Genomic DNA, 23,606 nt, shown 5'->3' on the forward strand with positions numbered 1-23,606 from the left:
AAAAAAAAGAAAAATAAAATTGCCTGAAAATGTATCCTATTACTATAAGTATTTGAACACATAAATGCTCTTTGTTGACAAATTAGACTTGGTTTTTCACATGATGGCTTCATGGTTAATTGATAAAGTGACTTGGAGACAGGAAAGGGTGAGAGATTCATTTAGGTCTGACTCCACTTTGTCTTTCCAGCCACCTCATCCATCATAGGCTCCATCTGCTCTCTGCTGCCACCAGATTCTGTCTTGCATGTCCTCCCAGTGGCACTGGGCTTCCCTTCTAGGGTAGGTCCTCTTCTTTCTTTGCTGCCTGAGATCTTACCTTCTCTTTTAAAAAAGCTCCAACTTACTCTGTCCTATGAGTCAATAATCCCATTCTCTACCCTGTCCAGTTGTTTGGAATTGTTTTTAAATCTTTTCTCCTTCAGGACATTGTTTAAATTATAGCACTAAATGTTTTATTATAGCACTAATCAATTTCCGTCTTGTGTCAGAAAGGGCTGTGTACCTGTTTGTCTCCCCTTGTCCATTGTGAGCTGCATGGGGTTAAGGGCTACATTTGAACTTTTTGTGTACTATTAGAGTTGTCCAGTTAATGCGCATACATTATAAACACTCAAATACTTACTGAAGCTATCTTAGATTATTGCATTTTATGAACTACATGTTTATATACACTGCTCACAAAAATTAGGGGATATTTTATAGCTTCATATTTATTTGGAAATATCCCCTAATTTTTGTGAGCAGTATACATTCCAAATATATTTATGAATATTAATTTACTTATCCATTTTGTTATGTCTTCTGTGTTCTAGACCTACATCTGTTCTAGATGGATATTCTTTGCTCTGTAATATGTACATCTTTTTCCATATTGCTGACAATATGTTATTAATATAAACTTTAATGGGTTTTTTGTTCATGTCTAATGATTTTTGCATTATCAAGGTGAGTAAAACTGAGTAGGATGAAAGAGATGGAATGAATAAGTTATTAAAGTTTATTTCCAAATAGGGATAATCGAAATTATTATTTCTTGGCATGATCTGAAAATTTTAGGGAGATAAAAGAATTTAAAATTGGTTAGATGAGGACAGTGGTTCTACTCTATCGCGATCTTTCAGGAAATTGTTAGAAGTTAATTTAAATGGTTATACTTTTTGAACCTGAATTTTGCATTATTGAACAACTGTGTCTGTATCTTCACCCAGTGCTTTTGTACAATTTTGTCAAGAGTTTTCTTGTATAAAATTGTGTTTCTCTTCTTTGTGGACTCTTTAAGGTATCTGAGGAGGTCAGAGTATTCCCTGCCCCATCTTCACTGGAAAAGGTGTCTCCCAATGTTCCTGGACCTAAGAGTCAGTCAGTCACATAATCTTACCCTTTATTCCTCTCTACATTCATCTGAATAGGATTATGATGTGCTTCTTAAACTTTGCAGGATTTAAAAAAATGGGTTTACTGTTTGTTTTGCTTATTGCATGTATATCAGCTTCGTGTTTGGATATCAGGTTTGCAGATTTCAATTTTGGCGTTAGAGCGATACTTTAACCCAGCAACCTGACACAGCCCTGCACAGATATTTTTGCTACTACTTTTTGATTGTTATGAACACATTGGTGAGTTTTCTGAGTGTTTCATTTCCTCATTTAAGAATGGTGTTATCCGTATGTTTCTGGCTTCTTTCACATGTACTTTTCCTTGTCTTATAGGAAAACACACAGATCCTGAACAACCTGGTGTGTATTTTTTAGAGGTAGAAAACCAGACATCCATGTAATGCGGCATAACATTTTCTCCCAAAGAAGTAAATTCAAATTTCCATTACTGATATTACTGGAGAATGATGGAGATATAGAAAATCATAACCAAGAAGCTATCAAAGATCACGTAAGTTCTTTTTGTAGTTGGTCATTTTCTCACTTGTGAGCATGCCTAGATTTACCCTTTAATTCAGTAAAATGATTGCTAGAGGTGTCTGGCTTATACTCACAGTGTCTCAAGTTGTGTGCAGGGCACACACAAGGAACCTATAGTTCTGTTGTCCCAGTTATGCTGTCTAGAAAATTCAAGATTTGACATGTATGAAGGAGTGGGAAGTTAAGGCTAATCCTGTAATCACTTACATTTGATCCAGTATGTCCTTTGTAGTTATATTTAAGTGGAGTTTGCTAAATGCTCTTTGAATCACTAATTGAAATTGTTATAGATTTGCTGTGAAGATTTAGGAGAGGTGGCTCTGATATTTTTTTATAGTGTTCCTTGATGTTTAATGATTTAAAAACCACAACAACAGTAGCAAACAAACAAACAATCAAAGAAAACATCTTTCCTAGAATGTGCCCAGGGGAAAAGAGGACCACTGGCAAACTTCAGGGGATATCTCTGCTATATTTTTGCTTCAGAGGTTGTGCAACAGAAGTACTGATGAGAGAGCTTTCCTCTACTCGTGATATGTTGAGGCGTGTTGGTACGTCTTTCCAAACAAGAATCAAGCTTATTTATGGCAATTAGGATATAATACTATGTCAAACTTTTTTGTATTCCAACTTAAGTAGCATGATGCCTTGTATCCAATAGATCTAGAACAGAATGAACTAAGTGAAAATAATTAATAACTCAAAAAGAAAGGATTTGAATATTAAGTGCTATTTTTAATAATTCACTTTCATTAATGGTACTAAATTACAGTTTACTGAAATTGAAATTTTATATTAGGAGAGTGATAGCTATTATTTCCCTTTCAGGTAGAAAGAGTAAAGAAAATCTGAGGACATTTTGAGATTTAAGAAAATGCTAGGGATTAGTTTTGCCTTCTTAAGTACAATACGTTAGTTGGGATCTGTTCTGTGGGTGTTGTACACATGTGATTCCCATGGAATGATATTGTCTACAGAGTTCACTCTTGCGTATGTTCTAGTTTTAGACAAGCATAAAGGATGAGGTAGCAAAGGCAACTTTTATGACATTAAAGAAAATTAAATTTTAGTATCTTATACACAACATTAAGTGTACTAAGATGTACACTATACTATATTCAGTTCCCGTAGGTTTGGTGTAAAGAAATTATTTATTTATATTAATGAACAGTGATATTTAGGTAGATACTGTTTAGCAGGTTTTTCAAGATGAGAAAGAACATGTTTGCTTCTTTTGAAAGTCATCTTACAAATATTTTTCTTTGGCCTAATTTAGGCTATCAGATGTCAGAATACAAATGTTCTTTAGATTTTCTTCTAACCATTTCAGCAAGGATTTTAAAGTGTACAAAATATTGTTGAAATATTACAATTATTTCTTGACTAATACAGTCTCTAATTTGTCTTTCTGATTTAGACAAAAAGCATAATTTAATTATTTGAAGAGATTTAGAGGATGTTTCTCTTAATTTTTGCAGTATTCTAGATTCTTTCAAAGCATACTTAACTTTCGCACAAACCAACCAATTGCAAGTTTTGTCAGCATCAAGTTATCTTTCATGTCAATGATAATGTCTTCCTCATTGTTAAAGTAGATAGCTAAAATTAGATGGGAAGTTTAGAAAAGCAGAAAGAAAATATAAACAAATAAATTATAACACTTTACAGTGATCCCTGGGTTATATTTTGGGGTAGTTTTGTTTGACTCTCCTTCCTTCTATCTGATTACCTATATTTCTATAGCTGTAATTGTAATGAAATTCTTTGTTGGGGCACCTTAGTTGTTCATTGATTGCTTTCTTATATGTGCCTTGGTGTTTAGGAGGTGGCTACAGCAAAGTGTGTGACCCCTTGCTCAAGCCAGCGATGATGGGATCATGTTTATAATCCCACACTCAAGCCAGCTCACTCCTTGTTAAGCTGGGTAGCCCATACTAAAACCAGGCAACCTCGGGGTTTTAAACCAGGGTCTTCTGTGTCCCAGTACAAAGCTCTATGTGTCAGTGGATAAAGCGTTGACCTGGATCCCTGAGGTCACCAGTTTAAAATCCTGGGCTTGCCTGGTCAAGGCCCATATGGGAGTTGATGCTTCCTCCTCCTCCCCATTTCCCCCCTCACTGTCTGTCTCTCCTCTTCAAAATGAATAAATAAATAGAAATAGTTTTTATAAAACCATAAGGTCAAAACTTAAAAAGAAACCATTTATCTTTTTAAAAATAATGCACATTTCACTATAATTCTGCCAAATAAAAGCTCACCAGGGTGCATATGACATCTAAGGTGGTCATGATGCTGTGCCACATAGTCTAGATTTCCAGATAAAATTTTACGTAAATTTTCAGGCATTTTCCTACTAAGCACCTCTGCAGTGCTCAGTTGTAGTCTCCTTCTTGAACACCCACAGGTGATTACATAGCATGTTTCAGAACTCTTAAAAATGAATCTTCTGGACCCTGGCCGGTTGGGTCAGTGGTAGGGCGTCAGCCTGGAGTGCAGAAGTCCCGGGTTTGATTCCCGGCCAGGGCACACAGGAGATGCGCCCATCTGCTTCTCCACCCCTCCCCCTTTCCTTCCTCTCTGTCTCTCTCTTCCTCTCCTGCAGTCAAGGCTCCATTGGAGCAAAGATGGCCCGGGTGCTGGGGATGGCTCCATGGCCTCTGCCTCAGGCGCTAGAGTGGCTCTGGTCGCAACAGAGTGACACCCCGGATGGGCAGAGCATCGCCCCCTGGTGGGCGTGCTGGGTGGATCCCGGTCGGGTGCATGCGGGAGTCTGTCTGACTGCCTCCCTGTTTCCAGCTTCAGAAAAATACAAAAAAAAAAAAAAAAAAAAAGAATCTTCTGAAATTTAGAAGTGCACATTTTTATTGAATTTGAAATTACTTCACAAAGAAAGTTATACATGTCAAATAGTAAGCAATTCCAGATCCTAAATAGCAAAATTATTTTACAGAAGAATTTCATAAAAAAATAAAGAGTAAAGTTAAGTTTATGTGTTTTTTATTTTGAACTTACCATTTTTACTAATATTTTTAAAGTATCATTTTACTTTTAGGTTATAAGCACCCTTGACATTTGCCTTCCTGTAAATATTTTAAGGACTTTCAAGGGCTTCTTTATACTTTGCTACATTAACATTAATCCTAGACGAATACATTTAAGTGTTGGGTTAATTTTTTTGTTTGTTTCTGAGATAAAGGAAGTGCATGATCTTTTTTGTTTTATATTTTTAGCTATTTTCCAATTCTCCAAAAGATGGGGAAAGCATGGTGAGAGAAATTTTCTATATAGTCTAACTGTGGATCTCTTTGTACTTAAAACAGCTGAACCAATTCAGTTTACAAAGTGTATACAGAACATTGTGGTGAGCGAGCATCAATCTGCCATCTTTGAGTGTGAAGTGCCCTTGATGCCATTGTTACATGGTATAAAGGACCAACAGAATTGATTGAGAGCCAGAAATACAACTCTAGGAATGATGGTCGCTGCCACTATATGACCATCCATAATGTGACCCCAGATGAGGAAGGTAATTTATTTGACAGTGTCCTTGTGAATATATAATGTAAAACCTGTTTGTTTTATATATATATTTCTACCTGTTCATACCTAAACTCTGTAATTGTACACAGAATTGTTTTTTTAGGAAAGAGAAGTATAAAAAATATATACTATATCTATATAAAGAAGTGTTGACAAATATATCAAAAAACAAAAAGTTTGCTGATTTTTTTCCTTAGGTGTCTATTCAGTAATCACTTGACTGGAGCCAAGAGGAGAAGCGAGAAGCACAGCAGAGCCGTACTTGGCAACTAAAGGTCAGAACACACCCCATTAAAGCCACATTGCGGTCTTTGGAACAAAATACCCTGCTGAGACAATTCTAAATATAAAAATGATATTATTTTCTTTTGCAGAAATCAAATTTGAGATGAAGCCTCCTGGTAAGTTTATTTTTAAAAAATCAATCCTTGCTAACAATACATTCAGTATAATTTTATACATAAATACATCAAACCAAAATGTATAGAAATATCTTTTTTTCCAGTAAATATTTTTTTAGGGAAGTAATACAAATGTTAAACTTTGAGAGTATGTGACATTTGAGATAAGGTCTCATTCAACTGATATCTAGGATTATAACAAGTGGTATGGCTGTAGAACAAATATTTTCACAGAGAATAAACTTGCCTATATATGGTTTGTGTCTGTACATTAGGTTCTGCTGTTGGAAAAACCTAACAATCAAACACAGCTTATTTATTAGTTGTCTAATAAATATGTCTCATTTATGCTTATCATTAAATGTCCCTTTTCAGGCCCTGGCCGGTTGGCTCAGTGGTAGAGCGTTGGCCTGGCGTGCGGGGGACCCGGGTTCTATTCCCGGCCAGGGCACATAGGAGAAGCGCCCATTTGCTTCTCCACCCTCCCCTCCTTCCTCTCTGTCTCTCTCTTCCCCTCCCGCAGCCAAGGCTCCATTGGAGCAAAGATGGCCCGGGCGCTGGGGATGGCTCCTTGGCATCTGCCCCAGGCGCTAGAGTGGCTCTGGTCGCGGCAGAGCGACGCCCCGGAGGGGCAGAGCATCGCCCCCTGGTGGGCAGAGCGTTGCCCCTGGTGGGTGTGCTGGGTGGATCCCGGTCGGGCACATGCGGGAGTCTGTCTGACTGTCTCTCCCCATTTCCAGCTTCAGAAAAATATAAAAACAAAAATGTCCCTTTTCAGATATTTCTGACTCCAGAGTTAACCATCTTTACCATGCCTATCAGAGAAGTACCAACAAAAGGTAAGATTCAGGACCAAAACACCTGGGCTTAGGGCAATACTGTACTAACACTAAGAAATTACCAATGCCCAAACATAGCAGAGAGTCAGTCAGAACAGATTCTTTTGTGTTGTGCTCATCACTATGTAACTAAAAATCAAAGCAAAAGAGTAGTGATAATTATAAATATGTTTTTATTTTATCTGATTGATGAATTGGTACTATAACACTTTTGAAGAACTGAAAGAAAATCATGAGACTGTTATGCTTCACACAAAATAGGAAATTAAACCATATAACTGGTGTTGGCATTTATTTTTTCAGAAATCAAAATGTTCAGCTCTCCTATCAGAAACAGTGCCATGTTGCAATTTGGATGCCAATTTATACCTTCAACCCATACAAGATTTTGCTCCTTAGTAAATGAACAGCATTTGGAAGGGAACATTACAGGTAAGATGTTCATCTGTATTAGTACTATAAAGAACAAATCATTAGTGTCCCTTCTTCCATTAAAGCACAGAGCAAACTTAAAGTATCTTTTAACCCTTCTGTAGGATTTAACATTGTCTGTAACAACCACAGTATACAAACGATCAAAAGTGACCATACATATTAACTCTTTCTTTCAGTTCTTGACAAACACCAACAGAATCAGCACTCAAATTTACTGTAGTATTTACTAGAGTTACACAGTTGTCTGCTTTTCAGGAGAAGCAGCGCTTGGCAACACTTTGATATTCATTAGGAATTGAGATAGTACTCAGTTTTGTTACCCAGTAATGTACATACACCATCTGTGCTTAGCCTCTCAAACTGAATGAAATTGTGAGGTTTTAAATAACTTTGTATAGTTCTCGTAAGAACTTGTACAAAGATCACTTCAGGTAGAGATTTGCAGTTGATATGTCTCTGTGGCAATGTCATAAACTAGGTCTTAGTCTCATTAGTAGTTGAGGATTGTTAGCATTTGCAGGCTCCAACAATGGGAGAGTCCATTTTCCCGGAGCTTCTTTCCTAGTTTCTCCTTCCTGAATTAGCAGCCTGATATGATCCACCCATGAGGTTGCCACTGCCACTGCCTGGAAATTAAGAGGCAGTCTATCCCCACTCAGTGCCAGGTTCTGGGTAAGGCTCTGTCAGTCAGAGCGGCCAGGGTAATCAGGCAGGACTGGGAGTCAATTGCTCCCAAGGTGTCTTTCTTGAGCCTCCAGGTATGTCCAGTATGCCCCAGCACTATGTGGTACCACTCTCCCCAGGCTTTTTGCACTTTGTAACCTGTATTGGCTAGGATGAAGATGCCCTAGTCGCTGCTTGCAGAACAGGAGGTCTTAAAAGCTTCCAAGTCCCTCTTTTTAGTGCACAGCCCTGAGTATGAAAGCTCTGCCAATCAGAGCCACCACTTTAAGCAGATAGCGGACGTGTTGACTTCTGTTCCATTTCTCAGGTATATCTAGTTAAATTTGCCTTAGCATTTGTGGGAAGAACCTCTGCAAGGTTCTTCCTTGTTAAAAAGCCTACAGAATAGTCTAACTTCTGCAATGTTCTCCGAGGTTTACTCCAAAGGAATGTGTTTTACACCCTGTATCAGCTAACAAGAAGTTGCCCCTGCCCCTACATGCAGAGCAAGAGGCAGTAAAAAATAATGACGTTTCTTGTCTTAGATCACTGATCTGAGAGAGACCTTGTCAACTAGAGCCACGTAAGCCAGTTGGGCGGCGAGCAGACTTGTGGGTTAAGCAAATTTCAGCATTTGGGTCCACAGATCTGCTTCAGAGACAGTCTGCAACTGCCTGTGTGCCCCTCCCCCTAGCGCTTTTGTATTTTTTCTATCCTGGGATGTCAGCCTGAATGGCTGGTTTAGGCACCCTGCCCGCAGGAAGAAGTCCAAGTGTAGGGAAATTCTCTTTTGTGCACTACCCACACACTGTTGCTGGGGGAGCAGGGACCACACCAAGACTAGTAGCAGCCCATGCAGAAGCCTCTGACCATGCCCCTCTCTCCAGGAACACGGGCACCCACACCCGGGGTGCCAAGAGGAACCTCTCGCACACTGTTTGCACTCGCCTACCAGGATATCGGGGGTAATGGCAGCCGCCGCTCACCCGCCTTGCTGGGGTCTATGCAGGCGTTAGCTCACATGGCACACTCTTTACTTGGCTTGAATGTCTGTGCTGCAGCCCGGCTCTCTCCATGCTCCTAGCCCCCAGTCTCTCTCAGTTACAAGTAAAAGCAGCCCTTGCTCAGGTTAGTGAGGAAAACGGAGGGTTCTGTTCTCTGTCTTACTTCCTTCAGGGTTGATTATATATCTAGCCAACTTTTTGCCCAATCATAACTTCTTGTTCAGTGTGTGGGACTTCCAGACGCTCCAGGGATAGATTTTTCTGTCTCTGGCTGTAGAACTTGTTGAAATTTTTGGGTGAGGTATTGGAAGTGCTCCTCACGCGCCATGTTTCTGACGTCACCCCAGAGTTATATGACTATAGTCTCATTTTACACAATGTCCCATTTTATTTATGAAAAAATAGAGGCACAGAGAGATTAAATGCTCCACCCAAGGTCACAATATGCAGAGTAATGATCTGAACTCAGGAAGTCTGGTTTGAAACATCTGAACTCTAACCATGGCACCAAGCTTATGGCCTCAGATTTTTTCTGGGCCCCTAAATGTGAGACTTGCCACGGGCCTCTTTTCAGCATCTGCTCTATTGCCTGCAGTCCAGTAATTCTGGAGCCAGGATTCCAACATAGTCCCCTTAAATAAAAATGGGGGGGGGGCATCAGTATTGGCATACAAATGTTTTTCAGGCCCCCAGGCAATGTAAGTAGCAGTCAGAGGCCCAGATGCCGACCTTTGACAAAATTATCAGCTTCAAGCCCCACTAAACAGCCCTGGAATCTGGATCATGTTCCAGGCTATGGACTCACAATCTAAAGTGGAATTTTTCATCTGGTCCCAGGTGTCCTCTCATGGCATGACCAAGGCTCACATTCACCACCTTTATCCTCCCTGAAGACAAAAGTATCTACTGTGAGCCACACATCATGGCCACCTAGACATTTAAAACATTTCCCACCATTCTTCTTGGTGAGGCTGTGCCTTACACTTTTACTCTTCCCTACGGGGTATTTTAGAAAAACAGCCCTTGCTGGAGGCAGATGGATAAGGTAGTTAGACCAGTAACCGTTTAAGTACAGTCCAAGTGTGAACAAGTACTTGGAGGATGCAGAGGGTCAACTTTCAGAGGCATCTGGGAGTCATGAGTGACTGAGCTGACTGATGTGGGATGAGCTTGAAAGAAGGCCTGCCTAGGCCTGCCTCCAAAACCAAATGAAAGGGAAAAAACTTTTGCAGGCTACAACACCTGAGCATCCTTGGAAAAGCACTGGTCACTTGCCACTCAAACACACACACATTCGCGTGCGCACGCACACACACACACACACACACACAGAATGTTAGTCACCTGCGGCACCTCAGCCATAGATAGGCCTTTCAGAACCTCCAACAGCCACTGCTCCAGCCTTGCCTCCAATGTCCCATGAACCAACTCTCCATGCCTGAGCAAGGGAACCCCTAGTTAGCTCTAGTCACATCAAGGGGTCTTTTTCCACTTCCTTTTACAATCACACTCACCTGCACCTGCTGCAGAAGTACACCTGGCTGGATTCATCCAGTAGCCATGCATGCTCTGCCTCCAGCTTTAGCAGATGAATCTGCAGCTCCCTGGCCAGTGATGGGCAGCCACAGTCTCAGGTAGACACAGGTGCAGGGCAGCAGAAGCAGCAGCCCAGCCTGGTTCTCACAAACAGCTCAGAATCCCACACCACCCTCTGGGCCCAGAAAAGCTCTTCAGGCTGCACTCAGCGTGGCGCCCAGGACTGCAGTTCTGCCTTTGCCAAGGTCCTCACGCCACTCAAAGCACCAAAAGCAGCATCTCGGAGGGCTATGCTTCCCTGCAGTCATCCACCTTGCTGCCTGCCTAGCTGGGCATCTGCACTGGCCAGCACATGTGGGAGATGAGACCTGGCTGAGCAGGACACAGGGACACGTGGCCAGGGACCGGCCTGGAGTGGAAAGGAGGGGGACGCTCATCTCTTAGGGATGCCGTGTAGCTCCATCTGGTGCTCATTACCGCAGAGGTCCCCATCAGAGTCTGTTGTGCACTGCTGCTCAGGGTAGTGGACCTGACACCAAAGCTGGAACACAGCTCCTCCATGAAGACACTAAAACTGAAGCTAGACCAGGATCCTGGGTGCAATCGGCTAAACTCTATCCGGCTGATTAAGCAACATAACAACTCGAGATCCTTGCAGAGGGTTCCTTGCCAGACAGCCACTACCTTACCTGTAAGATGGGAAAAGTGCCACCTTCCTAAGCACAGTGCCAGAACATATCCATTCCAGAGTTTCACTGAGTGGGAGTCTTGACTAAAGTCCTACCAGATTTAGGAGAACTCTCAGCTGTCTAGAGTGGGGCAATTTCCCTGTCCCCCTTTTTGACCCAGTAAGCTCAGCCTCCTACAATGTAAGCCTAAGAGATTTAAGTGCCTTCTACATCAGGATAGGGCTGGAATTTGAGCCCCTTCAACTCCAAACTTTCAGTGTCAGGTATATTATCCCATGTAATGTTGGTATGGGGAATTATCCCAGTTTGGCAGAAAAAGTAACCCAGAGAAACTAACACTACACAATCATAGAGCTTAGAACTGAGAAGGGCAAAAAGCTAAACTCCTGGCCCACCGACTGCATACACTGCTGTTCCCGCCAGTGAGCAATGGGGAGAAGGTAACGGGTACAGCCAGCTCCAGAGTTCACATTTGCTTCTGCAGCTAACATGGCCTTGTGTCCTCAGCTAATTCACTTAAATTAAGTCTCTGAGTTCAGCTCAGTTCTTCAGTTTTACAAAGGCAGGGGTAGTAAAGGGAGATGTTTGTACTTACCTTGTGAAATGATTGGAATAGATGCACATAAAGGGTTCAAGGGCTGGCACACCATACTAGTTTACTACATTCAGTACTTTGAGTTGATAAATATGACCATGGATACTAATGGGGTTTTCAGAGCCCTATATAAACACAGTTTCAATTGGACCCATCTAGTCATTTATTCATTCCACAGGCATTTATTGATCCTTTACTCTGTGCCAAAGAGGGGGGCTTTCTGCTCCAGGAGCTCACACATCAGTGAGGAGACAGAGGCAGCCTAGTGCTCACATAGCAATCAATGCACTTTCTCAGTACGGCATTGAAGTTAGTCAGAATTTCACAGGCAGTTTTAAGCCTTTGAAGTCAGATTCTGGGTCTCTCCTGAGATTAAAGTTCCTTGACTCCTATGTTTCTAACATGTTTTGTGTCTAATTCCAACTCAAGGAGGCCACTGACTTTGACCTTGACCCTATGTCCTATGCCCCCTCAGGCTGCTTCTTCCCATGGGCAGTCTTGAGAGAGAAAAGGAGGGAGCACAGAGCAGCTTCCCAGGAAGTAGTAGCCAGACCAGGACGTGGCTGACATGAGGCAGTTGGAAAGTATGGAAGTCCTGCGCCTTGTGTGAGGTGCCCAATGGCTGCCACAATGCCTTAGGGCCAATTCCCCATGTGAGGGTTGTGCTTACCTCTGTACCTAGGGTCCTGCTGTGGCTGTCCAGTCCAAGTCTCTTGAACCAGTCCCAAGTCCTACGCTGTGCCACTGCAACCTTGGGTGCTATGTGGAGGTACATCTGGTGAGCATATGTCCACTGCAAAGAATAGGGTCTGGGACAGGAACTACCTGTCACCCCCAATCTCGCTCACCACCACTTGCAGGGCTGCTGCCTGTTGGGAAGCTGCTGGAAGAGGCAGGCGCCTCTGCGGTTTTACCTCCCATTGGCTTGAAACCTGTTATCTATCCCACTGAGCCAATGAGTTTGGCCAGCACCTAGGAGCCTAAACCAATTTGTATAATGGTTAGCTTTCTAGGCTTAACCCCAAGCCTCCAACAAGATTAAGCAGCGACTCAGGGGAATGAGGTGAAAAATCCATGCAATTTCTTTGTATATATGACTTACCTGTGCAATTATCCCACGCAAATCCTGCTCCAGAGAGTGTCCCATGACTAACCGTCCTGCAGACCACAGACAGAGCACAACTTTGAGTTCCACACACTTATATGAGACATTCAGGGGAAGTCCAGTTGTTGGGCTCAGACAATGTTTACAGCTGGTGAGGCTCATAGATGTGTTCTCAATGCTGGAACTCTCGGCTGAGTTAGGAGTTGCCTTCTCTTTTCCCAGATGTCTAAAGTAGTATAGGCAAAGCTCTGCTGCGTGAGCCTGGAAGCAGTGCTGGCATAGCAGGGCTGTCATGAGCATGGCCCCTTACTCAAGACAAAGGACATTAAAGTGCAGCTGGGAGTAGAGGCCAGAGGGCTGGAAAGTGTAGGCCCTAGTGGCCAAAGCAGCATATCCTAGTTCCTTGTGCTGTAATGCACACTGTGCGCACAAGAAGGCCCCTTATTCTCCATTGTAGTTGGTTTGTATGAACCCATATTCCACTGATTTCCCCAGAAAAGCCACAGCTGCCCTGATGACAGGGCCCACCTCACTGCTTGCGGGTACTGACAAGGATCTCTGGCACCTGGCTTTATATCAGGATGCTAGCAGGTCTCTCATGGGGCCTCCATCATGTTCAACACCACCACGGTGTTCTGGTGCTACAGCACCGAGTTGGAGCTCCGAAGCAGAGCCTGCCGGATCTCTAGCCAGTGTGTGGTCTGTAGGAAATAGGGTAGTGTGAACACTGAGAAACAGGCTGAACCCTGGCAGGGGCACACCCACACACCCTGGACTCCCCTTACCAACCACTACCACTGCTGAGTGAGTCCTGGCCCACCTCCACTCCCTCACAGAGTAGAGGGACTGACCACTTGGGGATAAAGTGAGCATGGCCAGGCCCCCAGCAGCCACCTAGCACAGCAGCTAATTCTCTTCCCCACTGTACAGCACCAGCAGCTGCAGCCAGGCATTGCCCTTGGCTTCAAAGACTGTTCTCATTCCTGTGACCAGATAACAAAGGACATGAGGTCACCTGGGGAAAAGTCCTTCCAGGGGCTCATGGCAAAGTTACACATGCCCTCTGTGGCTGTGTGACAGATCAGCTCATGGTCTTTGAACATGTAGACCTCAATCTAGGGCACAACCCTCTCCTTTAGAATCTCTTGCCTGCAGAACCAAGGTTGGCAGTGTTGGCACCATCAGACCCTCCACCACCATGTTCTCATTCAAGCCAGCGCTGGGCTGAGAATTTCCCTGGAGAATATTTAAACACCCTCTTGCTCTAGGTGTGAGCACCAGTTGTTTTGAGACTTCTGACCAAGCCTGAGAAATGACATAAAACCATGAAAAATGAATGGTCTGAACTAGAACTTAGCACACAATGCTGGTGGTGATGGTGATGCTAACACGTACAATTTGAGCACTTCCCCTGACCCAGCACTTAGACTGACTTTATCTTCCACACAACCCCGTCTGAAGCTGCAAGTGTGACTATTATGAGCAGTTTGTAGATGAGAAAACCAAGGCTGAGGAGTGAGTTTGTAGTGAATGTCACAATTAGTAGTAATAGCTAATGTGCATTGATTGGGCACATGTCTGAGAGCCAGGCACCTTTGTACTAAGTACTTTTATTCAATACATATATTTTCTCATTTAGTTCTCACCACAATTACATGGGATAGGTATTATAACCCTCCTATTTCACAGAGGGGAAAACTGAGGTATGGAGGGATTAAGTAATTTGCTTGAGGTTACACACTAGTAACCAGAGAAACCAGGATTCAAACACAGGCCGTATGACTCTAGAAATTGCACTATTATTGTTAGGTAAATTGTTCTCATGGAATGATTTCCTCAGCTGAATGATACAGACTCAGAGCAATGACCAAAAAGTTTTGCTTTTTAAACTGTAAAGCAGGGGTCCCCAAACTTTTTACACAGGGGACCGGTTCACTGTCCCTCAGACTGTTGGGAGGGCCGGACTATAAAAAAACTATAGAAAAATCCCTATGCACACTGCACATATCTTATTTTAAAGTAAAAAAACAAAAACAGTAACAAATACAATATTTAATATTTAAAATAAAGAACAAGTCAATTTAAATCAACAAACTGACCAGTATTTCAATGGGAACTATGGGCCTGCTTTTGGCTAATGAGATGGTCAATATGCTCCTCTCACTGACCACCAATGAAAGAGGTGCCCCTTCCGGAAGTGCAGCGGGGGCCGGATGAATGGCCTCAGGGGGCCACATGCAGCCGTAGTTTGGGGACCCCTGCTGTAAAGTACATCAGTAGAAATAATATAAACCTTAATACCGTGCCCAGGCTTCACATCTCAAGAAACATTATTGGAGCCTCTCACTGATCCTTGCCAGGTTCATTCAAGCCAAGAGCACCTCAAATTTTGGAAGGACTGAGAAGTTGGGGTGCAACAGAGTCAAAAGACCAGACTACTTCACAGATCTGCGCAGTGCACTCTACTAGTCAAGACTACACATCATAGTCCTCACCAACCCTACTGATTCTGCAGGTGGCAGTCCATGCAAACAGAATGCTGCCTTCCCTATTTCAGAGCTCAACAAAGCCATTTCCTGTTGGTCCTAAGAAGAAGCCGCAGCCCAGAGCAGAGGCCATCAGAACCCAGTGATGGGTGGAAGAGAGGCTAGGGCTGGAGCAGGAAGACATACACCCTCCTCCCAGGAAACATCATCTCTGGCTTAGAGGTGATGGTGAGCTTGACAAGAGCCTGGGCTGCCTTTGTTTACCCCACCTCAGAGTCTTCAGGGCCAGTGGGAGCAGAGCCTATGGGCACAAACCACTTGGTGATCAAGATGTGCCCAGGAGCCTAAGGCCCCAGCACCCTGATTGTGCCACCTTAATTTTCTCCTCTCTCCCCAGGCTTGCTGATCAGGGAGGCATAGACCCTTGTCACCTCTCTGAGGTTTTCCACTAAGCTACCAAAACACTTTCTGAAGCATCATTTACAGGCAAGACATGGGCTGTGCTGGGTCAGTACAGGCTAAAAAAGTCAATGACAGAAAGAACTCGAGACCTTAACGGAAACCCACCTCCTTCAGCATCACTCAGCAGAAAGACATTTCCCCTGGTTATTAATAATGCTTTTTTGTTCCACTTCTAACACTAATTGCTGTTGTAGAAGCCACTGAGTCATGTTTTAGAAACCATCAAAAACCATTTTTCATGGTTTTATGTCATTTCTCAGGCTTGGTCAGAAGTCTCAAAACACCATCTTACCTAGCCCCCTCCCTGAACAACCACAGTGCTGTGGTCTTCTGTCTTTTCTGCCAAATCCAGGAAAACCATGCAGGGAGAAGGTGAAGGTGGATGGTGGTTTATACTACCTACCAGGGCCCTGGCAGGGAAATATTCCACTTCTGGGCTTAGTAAAAGTGGGAAGCCAAGCAGTAGTTTTCTTGCTTTAAGAAACCCAGAAAACCTGGACAAGCTTTCACTGGAGTTACAGTGGAAACCTCGAGGCTTGTGATTCAAGTTCAACTGGACAGCAGCCTTCTGCAGAAATAGATCTGCTCAAGGCTCTGATACTGACATATGTGGTAGGTGGCCTAAGTGTTAAACATGAATGCACAATCATGGAGCTTCATTGTGGTGTAGATGATGAGCGTGGAGTTACAGGGCTCAACTACAGCTATGGAAACATGGGGCGATGGGTAAACAAAACTGGGGATCAGCACAGAGAAGTGAAGACCTGAGTGGGGGCAACAGGATAAAAGAAAAACACAAAGACATAGATAGAGTTTGGTCAAGGAGGGACATTGTATCTAATAAAGATACAATGACACCGAGCCTGGAAAACCATTTATTTTATATGCTTAAACAAGAGGCTATTGTGCTAGGCTAGTAGAGCTGATAACTAGGTAACACTCTATCCCACAAGCATATGAGGACATCCTGAGTCTGTGGTACCAATGTGTGCCTGCTGCCCTGCTTTTGGTGTCAATACCAAGAACAGCCTTCAAGTTGCTTAAGTGACCTTGGTCTGCCAGGTCACTCAAGGATGAGTAGGGCTTCTAAAATGTTAAGTGTTTCTGAAAAAGCTTTCACAAAACCTGGCAGGAGAGGGAAGGTTCTAAAAGGTTATTTTTAAACTCTGCAGAAAGAAGAATCATGAGGACAGAAATTGATGAAGGTCCCGAGTTGAAAGAGGGCCAGTCACGGGCAGTGTCTCCCACTGGTCTGTGCTGGGTTCCTGCTTGGGAGGCCCAGGGCTGGCACATCCAGGGGCCAGCTGCAGAAAGCATTAGTTCAGGACCTAACAACCTTTGCTAGAGTGGTATTCTAATGAAAATCCCCTCACACCTGACCCAGATGTGGCTGTGAGGGAAAAGGAAATCTTACCTTTTGTGACAGCATGGATGGACCTGGAGGTTATTCTGCTATGTGAAATAAGCCAAGCAAAAAAATATATCATGTGATCTCACATATATGTGGAATCTAATGGACAAAGTGAACTGAGAAATGGAATAGAGGCAAAGGCAGAGTCACAGAGATGAGAGGGACAGCAGTCAGAGAATAGGGGATGAAGGGATGGGATCAGAGAGGGTAGGGGGATTGTTGAAACTATATATACATAACACAGATAGACATAGCAGGACAGCAAGTCCTAGAGGGAAGGGGGGAGGCAGTTGGGGGAAGGGGGCAAAGGAGGTATAAAAAGCGACACAGAGGTGTGAGGTGAGAATGTTATGTTCAGTGGTACACTTGAATCCATGTAAACAATAAATTAAAAATTTAAAAAAATGTATGAGGGATTACACAGCAGAAGCTATATTAAAGTCCTAGAATTAAAAAGTAAAAAAACCCAACTTCTTATTTTTGTTTTCAGATTTATTTCATTCTTTATTCAATATAGAAAGGAAAAGCAAAGAAAGAGACAGAAAGAGGGAGATGAAGAAAAAGCCAACGTTTAAGCCACCAATCACCCACTCAACCTGATGAGAAAATTCTGGCCAGGAGGTTCCTCAACATTCTGCCCTCAACACACCGTTAATGCCTGGGCATGCCAGGCCCCCTGTTAGGCACTCCCACAAGCTCCAAGGGCCATCTGTTAATCCCTGTTGCAAAGCCCAGTGTCAGGTGCCTGGGCAGCAGTGCAGAGGTGTGTTCCCAGGACTCCTCTCTGCATAAGTGGCTGCGCTGTGAGCCCCAACTCTACGTGGAGGCAGAAGAGATGCCTGGCCCAGGTGAAGGCCTGCTCTCTGGAGTGTAGGAGATCCTCTTCCTGCTGGGCAGCCAAGGTTGCGCAGCAAGGACCAGTTTGCAGAGAAGCCTGGAGTTAGTTGTATACCTGGTGCCCAGTGATAAGGGGAGTGCCAGGACCCGGGTCCTGGGAAGCTGGTGTGTTCTTGGTGTGGAGGAGAGGTGGGGGCAGCTCAGCATGTGCGCTTGTAAGTGACAGCCCCAGGTAGGGGTGGACAGTCAGTCTGGGGCAGTGGCCAGGGCCACCTTGAAGTGCTATACTTGCCTCTATCAGCATGGGGAAGTGAAGACCTGACTGGTGGCAATGGAAGATGAAGGAAAACACAGAGACATAGATCAAGTTTGGGCCAGGTTTGACATGGTGCCCTGAAAGAGACACAATGACTCCAAGCCTGATTTCAGCCTGGTTACCTCTTGGGGCTTTGAACCTGGGTCCTTTGTCTGACACTATCCACTGTGTCCACGCTGACCCTGCTTTTGGGGTCAGTGCCATGAACAGCCTTTCATTTGTTTCAGTGAGTGACCTGGCACTCAAGGCAGAGAAGGGCCGTTCATTGGCTCTCAGCTGCAAGTAGGCTGGATGCCTTCAGATGAGTGGCTCTCTCCTTGTGGCCCTGGCATGTGTGGGGGCATGTGACCCAGTGACCAAGGCAAAAAGAAAAAACAAAACAAACCAAAAACCCAGAAAGAAAAAAAAGACGGGTGGAGGGGAAAGCCTGCAAAGCCTCCGGATTACCAGGCAGTCTCTCGTCCTGGTGCAAAGGGGGCCTGCCCCTGCCTACCTTCACAAGATCATGTAAGATCAGGCTCATTCAATGTAACCACAGACCCTTGAGGGCAGCCTCCCGGTGGCCCCAAAAGAAACACCTGGCCTCCAGGTCTCCTCACCTTTCTGCACCTCATGTGAGTGGATATGTTTGCCCCCCCCAGGTCATTCACACTAGCACAAGCTCTGCCTAAGCTTCCCTTGGGTGGCCAAGGTCACTGCCTCAGGGACCAGACCGGTTTGAAGAGGAGCCTGGAGTTAGCTTCACTCTGGGCACCCAGGCATAGAGGGGAATGGCAGGACCCGACCACTGGGCGGCTAATGAGCGTGATGAGGCAGAGAAGGGGAGGAAGCAGCTATGGTCTGGTGCTCATGGGCGACCAGCAAACAGCTGAGTGGACTGCCATGCTTTGCAAGGAGGCCAGGGCCACCTCGAAGTGCTGTGCCCCAGGCATGTGTAGGGGACTCAACTCTGTGGCCAAGGGAAAAGGAAAAAAATGTGTGGGAGGAGGCAAAAGCCTACAGCACTTATTATTCCCAATGGTCTCCCTTCCAGGTGCTAACCAGCCTGACCCTGCTTAGCTTTTGAGATCAGACAAGATCAGACGCGTTCGGGGTGGTATGGCCATAGATGCTTGACAGCCGCCTCTGGTGGCCCAAGAGGAAACACCCGGCCTCCAGGTCTCCTCAATGCTTTTTGCCCTAGGTGCCTGGGCATGTCAGGTCCCCTGCTAGGCACTCCCACAAGCTCTGCTTCCATCTGTTTCATCCCTGCCACCACCATTTCCAGTGGGCTGCCAAGAGAACCTCCTCAGCGCCCTGTCTTATTCTCGGGGACCGAAGGTGTGCCAACCCACCCAGATGATGGGAACTGGAGTAAGGATCAGGGTCTCGGTGTCACAGCAACTTGCAGAATTATGGTCGGGGGAGGGCTGGGGATGGGAGGACAATGGCCCATGTCAGCTGCCTGGGCAGCTATGCAGGGATGTGTTCCCAGGTTGTATCCACTTGCCCGGTAATGAGCGGTCTAAGTGGCAACTCGGGGAGACCCCAACTCTGTGTAGGGGTGGAAGAGACACCTTGGCCCCAGGTGAGGGCCTGCTCTCGAATCCGGGAGATCTGCCTCTCCCTGCTTGGTGGCCAAGGTCATGCTGCAGGAACCAGTTTGCGCAGGAGTCTCGATTTAGTTGCACACCCGGAACCCAGTGATAAAGGGGAGTGGTAGGACCCTGCTCTTTGGCAGTTGGTGTGCTTGGTGGCGTGGAAGAGCAGGGAGACAGTTCAGCAAATGCGCTCATAGGCGACAGCCCAGTTTCAGTTCCAGGCACCTTTGGTGCTCAGCCTGCATCTCACACTGCAGCCCTTGAGAGAGGTCAGCCCTCATCTTCAGCGTTCATTCCAGTTCAAGCCATCACTGGTTCTCAGCCTCTAGCCTGACTAGCAGTTTTTGAATCTGAAACTCTTTCTCCAGTGACCTAGCTCATGCTGTTCTTTGCATTCAGTCTGCAGTTCATACTGGAGCTTTTGACCTCAGTCGTCATCTTCAACAGAGCTCTCATTTTCTTTTTCCAGGGCTGTAAAAAGCACCCAGCCGATGGCACCCAAAAATACAGCCATGGAGATCCATATGCTGGAGAACAAAGACCACTCACTCCTCTACCACACTCTTCACTCCATACTGATCTGATCCAAATCTTGCCCAATATGCCAAATGTAAGTCTGTTGGTTGAAGCCAAGCAGGTTCGTTCTGAATTCAGGCAGATGGTAGAGAAAGTATGGACTCAAAAAGTGTCAGGCCATACCCATTTATTGGAGTCCTACAGAGACAGGAGAGCAAATAAAAAAATTCTGTTTTTTTTTCAGTGGAGCGGAAAGGATCAGGAAAACTCCTCGTGGTGGCAGCTGAGGGAATCAGGAAAATAAACCTCACAGTGGTAGAAAAGCAATCTTGCTGAATCACCCCTGAGAGAAGGCAACTATACCTTTTTAAAGACACACACATGCTAGTGCAATAATTGTGCAAAGTGATTGCAGCCAGGAAACCAGGGAGCAAGCCCAATGCACCAGTTTTTCTCACATCTCTGTGGGTTAAAGCATTGTTCTGAAATTAGAAGTTTGCCAGTTTGAACTTATCAGTGTAATAAAGGGGAAGCAACCAATTAATGAATGATTAAGTGGCACAGAAAGTTTTCTTACACCTCCCTTCTCTCTTCCTTTCTCTCTCTGTCTTTATAAAAAAAAATCTATAAAAATAAATAATTAAATCTGGACAAGTAGCTGGAATGGTTAGAACATCATACAAAATTGCAGAGGTTGCCTAACCTGTGGTGGCACAGTGGATAAAGCGTCGACCTGGAAATGCTGAGGTCGCCGGTTCGAAACCCTGGGCTTGCCTGGTCAAGGCACATATGGGAGTTGATGCTTCCAGCTCCTCCCCCCTTCTCTCTCTCTGTCTCTCTCTCCTCTCTCTCCCTCTCTGTCTCTCTCTCTCCTCTCTAAAACATGAATAAATAAATTAAAAAAAATACCTTAAAAAAAAGGTTGTTGGTTTGATCCCCAGTAAGGGAATATACAGAAACAGCTTAACCCTGTTCCCTTTTTAACATCACTGCCTCATTCTAAGAAGAAGGAAGAAAGGAAAAAAGGGAGAAAGAACAAAAGAAATAAAATCCAGTTGAACCATCCGTCAGGTCTAATTTTCTCAACACATCTGACCTTTATTTTATTTTCTTCCCATCTTATTAAGTGCTGAAGGCACGGATAAAAGAATTGATTGCAGCTGCTGCTGATGAACTCTTTCAACATGGGAGCAGTGAAACAGCAGAAGTGAGAAGAGGTTTCTGTGAAATGGCTTGAGTCCACAAGAGCTTGAGAAAGAAAAGTGGAAAGATTGTGGTAGCAAATTCCAACCTGAGATTCTCAAGACTGAGAAGTGACTGAAACTCAGCCAGGTAAAGGAGCAGTATGTTTGAGGAGTGTCAGGGTGGTGGCAACTGTGAGAGTGTGCAGAGTAGGGCATAAAAAAATTATAAACAAGGGCTGAGACTGGGCCGGGTAAAGGGTGTTATAAAAGCAGATGTGGAAGTGGGGCTTTGTTCATGACAAGTTGGTGATGGAGAGACCAAGGTAAAGAGGAAAATGGTTGTGGCATGTCTTTGGAAGGATGACTGGACCCTTGTGGGAGATGTTCTGAAGAGGTTGAGAATGGAGAGGATTGAACCTATGATGTTTGTGTGTAAGAATTGGGAGCTGTTCATCTAGAAATAAATGAGGAAGGGTGTAAGGCAGACTTTACATAAAATAAGAATAGATATTTAGGAAACAAAGAATTTGTCAGATTTGAGGACAGAATGCAGAATAACTCACGGAGAGTAAAGAATTGGAGGGAGTGAGGTTGGATGGGCAACAGGACAGTGTGCTGCATAGTGGAAGAAGTTTGTGTGTTTACTTTCCCTTGGTGAAAGAAATTGTGAGCAAAGTTAAACAGCATCAGCTGCTGACAATTCTAATTACCAGGGCTTCCAACTTTAATAAAGTGGTAGTGGCATCAGAAAATGGTCATTTGCTGATGAAGAATTGAAATTGGCTGAGAGTTCAACTGGATTTATCTTGAAAACTTACTAAATTACCTCTCTTGTTTGGCTTATGCAAAAAGAAAAAAAAGACAAAGTAGGAGAACTCATGTCACAGGACTGGTAGGACCAAGGAAGTCTTCTAGATTTTAGCAGTGCATAAATGTGTTTATACTCTATCTGTGTTGCAGCTGTATATGCTAAAGTGGAATTGTGAAAGTTCGGAAAGGGGAGCAGAAAATGAAAAACTGCATGTAGGCAATGCTGGAGGAGTGTTTCCTTTTCAACACCCTCACCATCTCAGGTTGTTCATTGATTTGTTAGTGAAAGCCCTTCTGACAGGTGTGAAGTAATTTCTCATAGTGGTTTTAATTTGCATTTCTCTTCTGATTTCTGACATAGAGTATTTTTATATGCCCATTTTTAGTGGGGAATTATTTGAATACTCTTAACACTTCATTTTCTGAGGTTTATAATTTCCAATTGTGTTTTGACTTCTTTAGAAATCATGGTATAGGTTGCTCCAGTTGAGCTTGATGTTTCACAAATTTAATGGATTTAAGCAGGAACTGCTAGAAGGAGTCAGCCACTAAACTGAGTGAGGTGTAGGCTAATCTGCCCCTTCAGCAGGCATAGGGTACCTGAGCTGCCTCTCTGACCCACATGGCACTTGCACATTTTTATCATGGTGCACATTTAGGATAAGCTTTACCTTATCTGAAAATGCACCTTAGATATTATCTGCTTCTTCTGGTCATGCTTATGCAATTTAAATTGCTCCAGCAGCCACTTGGGAGGCATTGCCATGGAACTGAGAGAAAAAGATAAGACCGGAAAGAGTCTATATACAGAGGACCAGCAGAGGAATGTTGTGGTATGTAACATTGTGGGTTTTTTAAAAGATATTTTTTGTGGTGTAAGGCAGTGAGAGGTTGCGTGAGAATAAGAACTATAAGTTTATTTATGCTTTGCTTTATATTAGCAAGAAATTAAACATTTATGTGACAATTAGTAAATATGTCTTGTAAAATATTAAAAATAATCGTGCTACCAGTAAATATAGCTCAACCAACAAATAGGTCGAATATGATTATGAATATTAATGTAAAAAATACTGGCATAAAAGATACAATTTCTTAATTTTTGTTTTTACCAGAATTAAATTTTTTAAAGGTTTAGAATAATATATATCAGTAAAGCTACAGAAAACTCAATAACAAAATGAACTCTGTATTAAGTAAAACAAAATATGTTGTGATTGAATTAAAATGTATGATATACTGGGATAAGATTTTGAAAGAAAGGGAATTAGTTTTGTC

General features: G+C 43.8%; 1 long non-coding RNA gene across 1 annotated transcript in view; it reads left to right on the plus strand.

Moving 5' to 3' along the window:
• Positions 1-23,606, plus strand: part of LOC136312526 (uncharacterized) — a 63,147-nt gene that overhangs the window by 33,065 nt on the left and 6,476 nt on the right. Inside the window, exons 7-17 of the long non-coding RNA XR_010727007.1 lie at positions 191-282; positions 1,493-1,619; positions 1,725-1,807; positions 5,240-5,445; positions 5,657-5,734; positions 5,834-5,860; positions 6,639-6,699; positions 7,003-7,131; positions 20,288-20,428; positions 21,462-21,666; positions 23,071-23,161. This is a non-coding gene — a long non-coding RNA (uncharacterized lncRNA). The remainder of the gene's footprint in view (positions 1-190; positions 283-1,492; positions 1,620-1,724; positions 1,808-5,239; positions 5,446-5,656; positions 5,735-5,833; positions 5,861-6,638; positions 6,700-7,002; positions 7,132-20,287; positions 20,429-21,461; positions 21,667-23,070; positions 23,162-23,606) is intronic.

The sequence above is a fragment of the Saccopteryx bilineata genome, chromosome 9 (genome assembly GCF_036850765.1).
Source record: "Saccopteryx bilineata isolate mSacBil1 chromosome 9, mSacBil1_pri_phased_curated, whole genome shotgun sequence".
Lineage (NCBI taxonomy): Eukaryota > Metazoa > Chordata > Mammalia > Chiroptera > Emballonuridae > Saccopteryx > Saccopteryx bilineata.